The sequence below is a fragment of the Salvelinus sp. IW2-2015 genome, linkage group LG12 (assembly GCF_002910315.2).
Source record: "Salvelinus sp. IW2-2015 linkage group LG12, ASM291031v2, whole genome shotgun sequence".
Classification (NCBI taxonomy): domain Eukaryota; kingdom Metazoa; phylum Chordata; class Actinopteri; order Salmoniformes; family Salmonidae; genus Salvelinus; species Salvelinus sp. IW2-2015.
This window is the reverse complement of record NC_036852.1, coordinates 11,142,445-11,149,362: the sequence shown is the minus strand read 5'-3', so window position 1 is coordinate 11,149,362 and position 6,918 is coordinate 11,142,445.

Below are 6,918 nucleotides of genomic sequence, written 5' to 3'. Positions count from 1 at the left end.
GGGGTTTTTTGATCGTTCAGTTATTTGGAAGCAGAGGCTTCCAGGCCTGGCTTCCCTATGTCAAGTGATCGACCATAACGCGATGACTCTATAGAGTGTTCGCACTCTTGCGGGCCTCCAGTGGACTGAACGCAATGCCGGCGTTGCTCGCTCGTTTTCTGGAGGGACTTCACGCTAAGGTAAGGATGAGTTCTCTCCCGGGAGGTTCCTTCCAGCGTGGATCTTTGATTGCACTCGCCATCCGCATAGAACGACGGATAGAATCTTCGTCATCACGACTCTTGGAAGAGAGCTCGCGGTTAACGGTGCCTCCCCTCTCCGCATCTCCTCCCACCGGCTCAGAGACTGAGCCCATGCAGTGGAGTGTTCGCATCTCGACTAAGGCGAGAGGAACCGGAGAATCACCAACCGCCTTTGCCTCTATTGGCGGTCGTCTGCTGGACATTTTTCATGTCATGTCCAGTAAAAGCCAGAGCTCATCAGTAAGCGGAGGGCTACTGGTGAGCGCTACACTCAAGCTCTCTTCCATCAAGATCCTGTATACCTTGTCGGTCCATTCTACGCTGGACCGGTTTCGGCTGCTTCCTGCAGTGCCTTGATAGACTCTGGGGCTGGGGTTGTTTTCATGGACGAAGCATGGCTCGGAAACATGACAATCCTCTAAGCAGTTAGGGAAGCCCACGCCCATGTTCGCCGCTTAGATGGTATCGTCCCCAGTATCAGATGTGAGACACTACCTTTAACCTCACAGTATCTGGTAACCACAGTGAGACCATTTCCTTTTTGATTTTCGTTCACCTTTTACACCTGTTGTTTTGGGTCATCCCTGGCTAGTATATGTCATAATCCTTTCTATTAATTGGTGCTAGTGAATTTATCCTATCCTGGAACGTTCTCTGTCATGTGAAGTGTTTATGCTGCTACCCTCCTGTGTCTTTCTGTCCTCCTACTTCAGGAGGAACCTGGTGATTTGACAGGAGTGCCGGAGGAAATCATGATCTGCGCACGGTCTTCAGTCGGGCCAGAGCCAGCTCTCTTCCTCTCTCACCGGTCGTCATTGATTGTTGTATTGATCTCCTTCCGGGGACACTGCCCCTCGGGGTAGACTATACTCCCTGTCGGCTCTCCCGAACGGAAGGCTCCGAGGATTATCTGTCTGGTTCTCTCGACGCCGGTACCGTCGGGTGCCTTCTTCCTTCCTCCCCCGGAGCGGGTTTTTCTTTGTTAAGAAGAAGGACGGTACTCTGGCCCCTGCGTGGAGTTATCGAGGGCTGAATGACTCATGACGGGTAAGAATCGTTAACTCCGCCCCTCCTTAGTCGTCAGCCTTCGAGAATTTTCAGGGAGCCAGGTTGCTCTTACTAAAGTTGGACCTTCGTAACGTCTTACCATCCGTACGCTCAGATGGGGGACGAGTGGAAAACAGGCGTTTAACACTCGTTAGGCATTTTGCATACCGGTTCTGCCGTATCGGTCTCGTAATCTCCGAGTGCTGTCTTCGGCTTAGTTAACATGACTGTACTGAGTAGACATCGCTGGAACGATCTTTGTTTTCGTTTACCTTGCGTACTATCCTGATGTTTTTCTCACCGTTCCTCGACGAGCTCATGGCTTATCAAGGCCGATACTGTTCGACGCGTGACTCCAGCGCCTTTTAGAGGAACTTGTCTCTACGTGAAAGCGCTGAGAAGTGCGCCCTTCATGTCTCCTCTGTCACATTTCTCGTTTCTGTATTTCCCTGAAAGGCATTCAGATGGATCCCGCTCAAGGTCCAGCGGTCGTCAGCGATTGGCCCGTTCCTAAGCACGTGTCGAGTTGCAGCGCTCTTCTCGGTTTCGCTAATTTCTATCGGCGTTTCATTCGTAATTTCGGTCAAGTGGACTGCCCCTCTCACAGCTCGACTTCTGTCAAGACTTGCTTTAAGTGATCCGTGGTCTGTTCCGCCCAGAGCTTTGATCTTCCTCAAGAAGCGTCTTACATCCGCCCCTATCCTTGTTACTCCTGACGTCACTAAAGCATTCATTCGAGGGTGTCGAGCTTCAGAGTGTGGCGTGGAGCCATTCTGTCCCAGCGCTCCAGTCTGACGCATAAGTCCATCCTTGCGCTACTTTCTCCATCGTCGTCGCCACGGAACGCAACTATGATGTGGGTAACCGGCGAACTGCTCGCCATCCGCTAGCCTAGCGAAATGCGACAGTGGTTGGAGGGGCGACCGGTCCCTTTTGTCGTTTGGACTGACCATAAGAACCTTGTAAGTACATCCGTTTCTGCCAAAACGACTTAAGCACGTCAAGGCTCGTTGGGCGTTTGTTTTTCGCTCGTTTTCGAGTTCGGGATTTCCTATCGCCGGGAAATAAGAACACCAAGCCTGATGCCCTTCTCCGTCTCTTTAGTCTTCTGTGGTTCTTCCGACCCCGAGGGGATTCTCCCTGAAGGGCGTCGTTGTCGGGTTGACTGTCTGGGGAATTGAGAGACAGGTAAAGCAAGCACTCACTCACACTGCGTCGCCGCGCGCTTGTCCTAGTAACCTTCTGTTCGTTCCTGTCTCTACTCGTCTGGCTGTTCTTCAGTGGGCTCATTCTGCCAAGTTAGCTGGCCACCCCGGCGTTCGGGGTACGCTTGCTTCTATTCGCCAGCGGTTTTGGTGGCCTACTCAGGAGCGGCAACGCGCCGTTTCGTGGCTGCCTTGTTCGGACTGCGCGCAGACTAAGTCAGGTAACTCTCCTCCTGCGCGGTCGTCTCAGACCGCTTCCCATTCCTTCTCGACCATGGTCTACATCGCTTAGACTTATATACCGGTCTGCCTTCGTCTGCGGGGAGACTGTGATTCTTACGGTTATCGATAGGTTCCTAAGCGGCACATTTCATTCCCTCGCTAAGCTTCCTTCCGCTAAGGAGACGGCACAAATCATCATTGAGAATGTGGTTCAGAATTCATGGCCTTCCGTTAGACGCCGTTTCAGACAGAGGTCCGCATCACGTCACAGGTTTGGAGGGAGTTCTGTCGTTTGATGTGTGCTTTCCGCAGTCTCTCTTCCGGGTTTTCATCCCCAGTCTAACGGCAAGCAGAAAGGGCAATCAGTCGGATTGGTCGCATATTACGCAGCCTTTCGTTTCGAACCCTGCGTCTTGGGCAGAACAGCTCCCCTGGGCTGAGTACGCTCACAACTCGCTTCCTTCGTCTGCTACCGGCTATCTCCGTTTCAGAGTAGTCTTGGGTACCAGCCTCCTCTGTTCTCGTCCCAGCTCGCCGAGTCCAGCGTTCCTCCTCGCTCAGGCTTTTGTCCAACGTTGTGAGCGCACCTGAGGAGGGTCAGGTCTGCACTTTGCCGTTACAGGGCGCAGACTGTGAGAGCCGCCAATAAACGTAGGATTAATCCTAGGTATTGTCGCGGTCAGAGAGGTGGCTTTCCACTCGTAACCTTCCCTTACGACAGCTTCTCGTAAGTTGACCCGCGGTTCATTGGTCCGTTCCGTGTCTCTCAGGTCGTCAATCCTGTCGCTGTGCGACTGCTTCTTCCCGACATCTTCGTCGCGTCCACCCTGTCTTGCATGTCTCTTGGGTCAAGCCTTTTTCTTCGCGCCTTCGTTCTCCCCCCCCCCCCCCCCCGTCCTTGTCTGAGGGCGCTCCTATTTACAAGGTACGGAAGATCATGGACATGCGTTCTCGGGGACCGTGGTTCACCAGTACTTAGTGGATTGGGAGGGTTACGGTCCTGAGGAGAGGAGTGGGTTCCATCTCGGACGTGCTGGACCCTGTCGTTTGAGATGATATTTCCTTCGGTGCCGCCAGGGTTCCTCTCGAGTGCGCCAGGAGGCGCTTCGGTGAGTGGGGGGGGTACTGTCATGTTTTGTCTTTGATCATCATGTCTTGTCCCCTGTGCTTCCCCTGCTGGTCTTATTAGGTTCTTTCCCTCTTTCTATCCCTTCTCTCCTCCTCCCCTCTCTCCCTCTCCCGCTCTCTCTCTCTATCGTTCCGTTCCGCTGCCCAGCTGTTCTCATTCTCCTAACGACCTCATTTACTCTTTCACCACCTGTCCCTATTTTGCCCTCTGATTAGAGTCCCTATTTCTCCTCTGTGTTCCGCTTCTGTCCTTGTCGGATTCTTGTTTGATGTTGCTGTCCTGTGTCCTGTTCCGCCCTGTTCGTGTTTTGCCTCTTCAGATGCTGCGTGTGAGCAGGTGTCTATGTCAGCACGGCCTGTGCCTCCTGAAGCGACCTGCAGTCAGTGGTCGCGTCTCCAGTCGTTCCTCTCTACTGACGAGAGGATTTCAGTTTCCTGTTTTGACTTAACCTTTGATATATCCAGGAGAATCATTGTTTGTTTGATACTGGAATAAGACTCTGTTCTATTACGTCGCTTTTGGGTCCTCATTCAACCAGCATAACAGTATTCTGTATTTTTATAAATATGCCAGCATTTATAAAAAACTGTTTTTTCATTTTGTCATTATGGTATTGTGTGTAGATTGATAAGGTAAAAAAGATTTAATACATTTTGAATAAGGCTGTAATGTAACAAAAGTGGAAAAAGTCAAAGGTGCTGAATACTGACAAAGGTCGTGAATACTGTAGATGTATAAAACTTGAAAAAAAGGGAGCCTACAGTCGTGGCCAAAGTTGAGAATGACACAAATATTAATTTCCACAAAGTTGCTGCTCAGTGTCTTCAGATATTTTTTGTCAGATGTACTATGGAATACTGAAGTATATTACAAGCATTTCATAAGTGTCAAAGGCTTTTATTGACAATTACATGAAGTTGATGCAAAGAGTCAATATTTGCAGTGTTGACCCTTCTTTTTCAAGACCTCTGCAATCCGCCCTGGCACGCTGTCAATTAACTTCTGGCCACATCCTGACTGATGGCAGCCCATTCTTGCATAATCAATTCTTGGAGTTTGTCAGAATTGGTGGTTCTTGTTAGTCCCACCCCTCTTGAGATTGAATACAACTTCTCAATGGGATTAAGGTCTGGGGAGTTTCCTGGCCATGGACCCAAAATATCGATGTTTTGTTCCCCGAGCCACTTAGTTATCACTTTTGCCTTATGGCAAGGTGCTCCATCATGCTGGAAAAGGCATTGTTATCCGAAAAACTGTTCCTGGATGGTTGGGAGAAGTTGCTCTCGTAGGATGTGTTGGTACCATTCTTTTTTCATGGCTGTGACCTTAGGCAAATTGTGAGTGAGCCCACTCCCTTGGCTGAGAAGCAACCCCACAAACATCATGGTCTCAGGATGCTTTACTGGTGGGCATGACACAGGACTGACCGATGGTAGCGCTCACCTTGTCCTCTCCGGACAAGCTTTTCTCCGGATGCCTCCAACAATCGGAAAGGTGATTCATCAGAGAAAATGACTTACCCCAGCCCTCAGCGTCCAATCCCTGTACCTTTTGCAGAGTATCAGTCTGTCCCTGATGTTTTTTCCTGGATCAACTGAATCAACTTTAGGAGACGGTCCTGGTAGCTTGCCTGTGACGTTCTTGGGCCATGTTAACATTAGAAGCCTCCTCCCTAAGTTAGTTTTATTCACTGCTGTAGCACACTCCGCCAAACTGGATGTCCAGATGTGTCTGAATCCTGGCTTAGGAAGGCCACCAAAAATTCAGAAATTTCCATCCCCAACTACAACATTTTCCGCCAAGATACAACTGCCAAAGGGGGTGGAGTTGCAATCTACWGCAGAGATAGCCTGCAGAGTTCTGTCATACTATCCAGGTCTGTGCCCAAATAATTTGAGTTTATACTCTTAAAAATCCACCTTTCAAGAAACAAGTCTCTCACCTTTGCCGCTTGCTATAGAMCCCCTCAGCCCCCAGCTGTGCCCTGGACACCATATGTGAATTGATTGYCCCCTATCTATCTTCAGAGTTTGTATTGTTAGGTGACCTAAACTGGGACATGCTTAACACCCYGGCCGTCCTACAATCTATGCTAGATGCCMTCAATCTCACACAAATTATCAAGGAACCTACTAGTAACAACGCTAAATCCGTAACCATGGGCACCCTTTTAGATATCATCCTGACCAACTTGCCCTCTAAATACACCTCTGCTGTCTTCAACCAGGATCTCAGYGATCACTGCCTCATTGCCTGCTTGYGTAATGGGTCCGCGGTCAAATGACCACCCCTCATCACTGTCAAACGCTCCCTAAAACACTTCAGCGAGCAGGCCTTTCTAATCAACCTGGCCCGGGTATCCTGGAAGTATATTGACCTCATCCCGTCAGYAGAGGATGCCTGGTTGCTCTTCAAAAGTGCTTTCCTCACCATCTTAAATAAGCGTGCCCCCATTCAAAAAATGTAGAACTAAGAACAGATATAGCACTTGGTTCACCCCAGACTTGACTGCCCTTGACCAGCACAAAAACATCCTGTGGCGTTCTGCATTAACATCGGATAGCCCCCGCGATATGCAACTTTTTAGGGAAGTCAGGAACCAATACACTCAGTCAGTTAGGAAAGCAAAGGCTAGCTTTTTCAAACAGAAGTTTGTTTCCTGTAGCATTAATCCCAAAAAGTTTTGGGACACTGTAAAGTCCATGGAGAATAAGGGCACCTCCTCCCAGCTGCCCACTGCACTGAGGATGAGAAAAACTGTCACCACCAATAACTCTACGATAATCAATAATTTCAATAAGCATTTTTCTATGGCTGGCCATGCTTTCCACCTGGCTATCCCTACCTACCCCAGCCAACATCTCGCACCCCCATGCAGCAACTTGCTCCCCCCCCCCCACTTCTGCTCACCCAAATCCAGACAGCCGATTGTTCTGAAAGAGATGCAAATCTGGATCCTACATATCAGCTGGGCTAACAATCTGGGACCCCCTCTTTCTAAAATGATCTGCCGAAATTGTCGCACCCCTATTACTAGCCTATTCAACCTCTCTTCGTATTATCTAAAATCTAC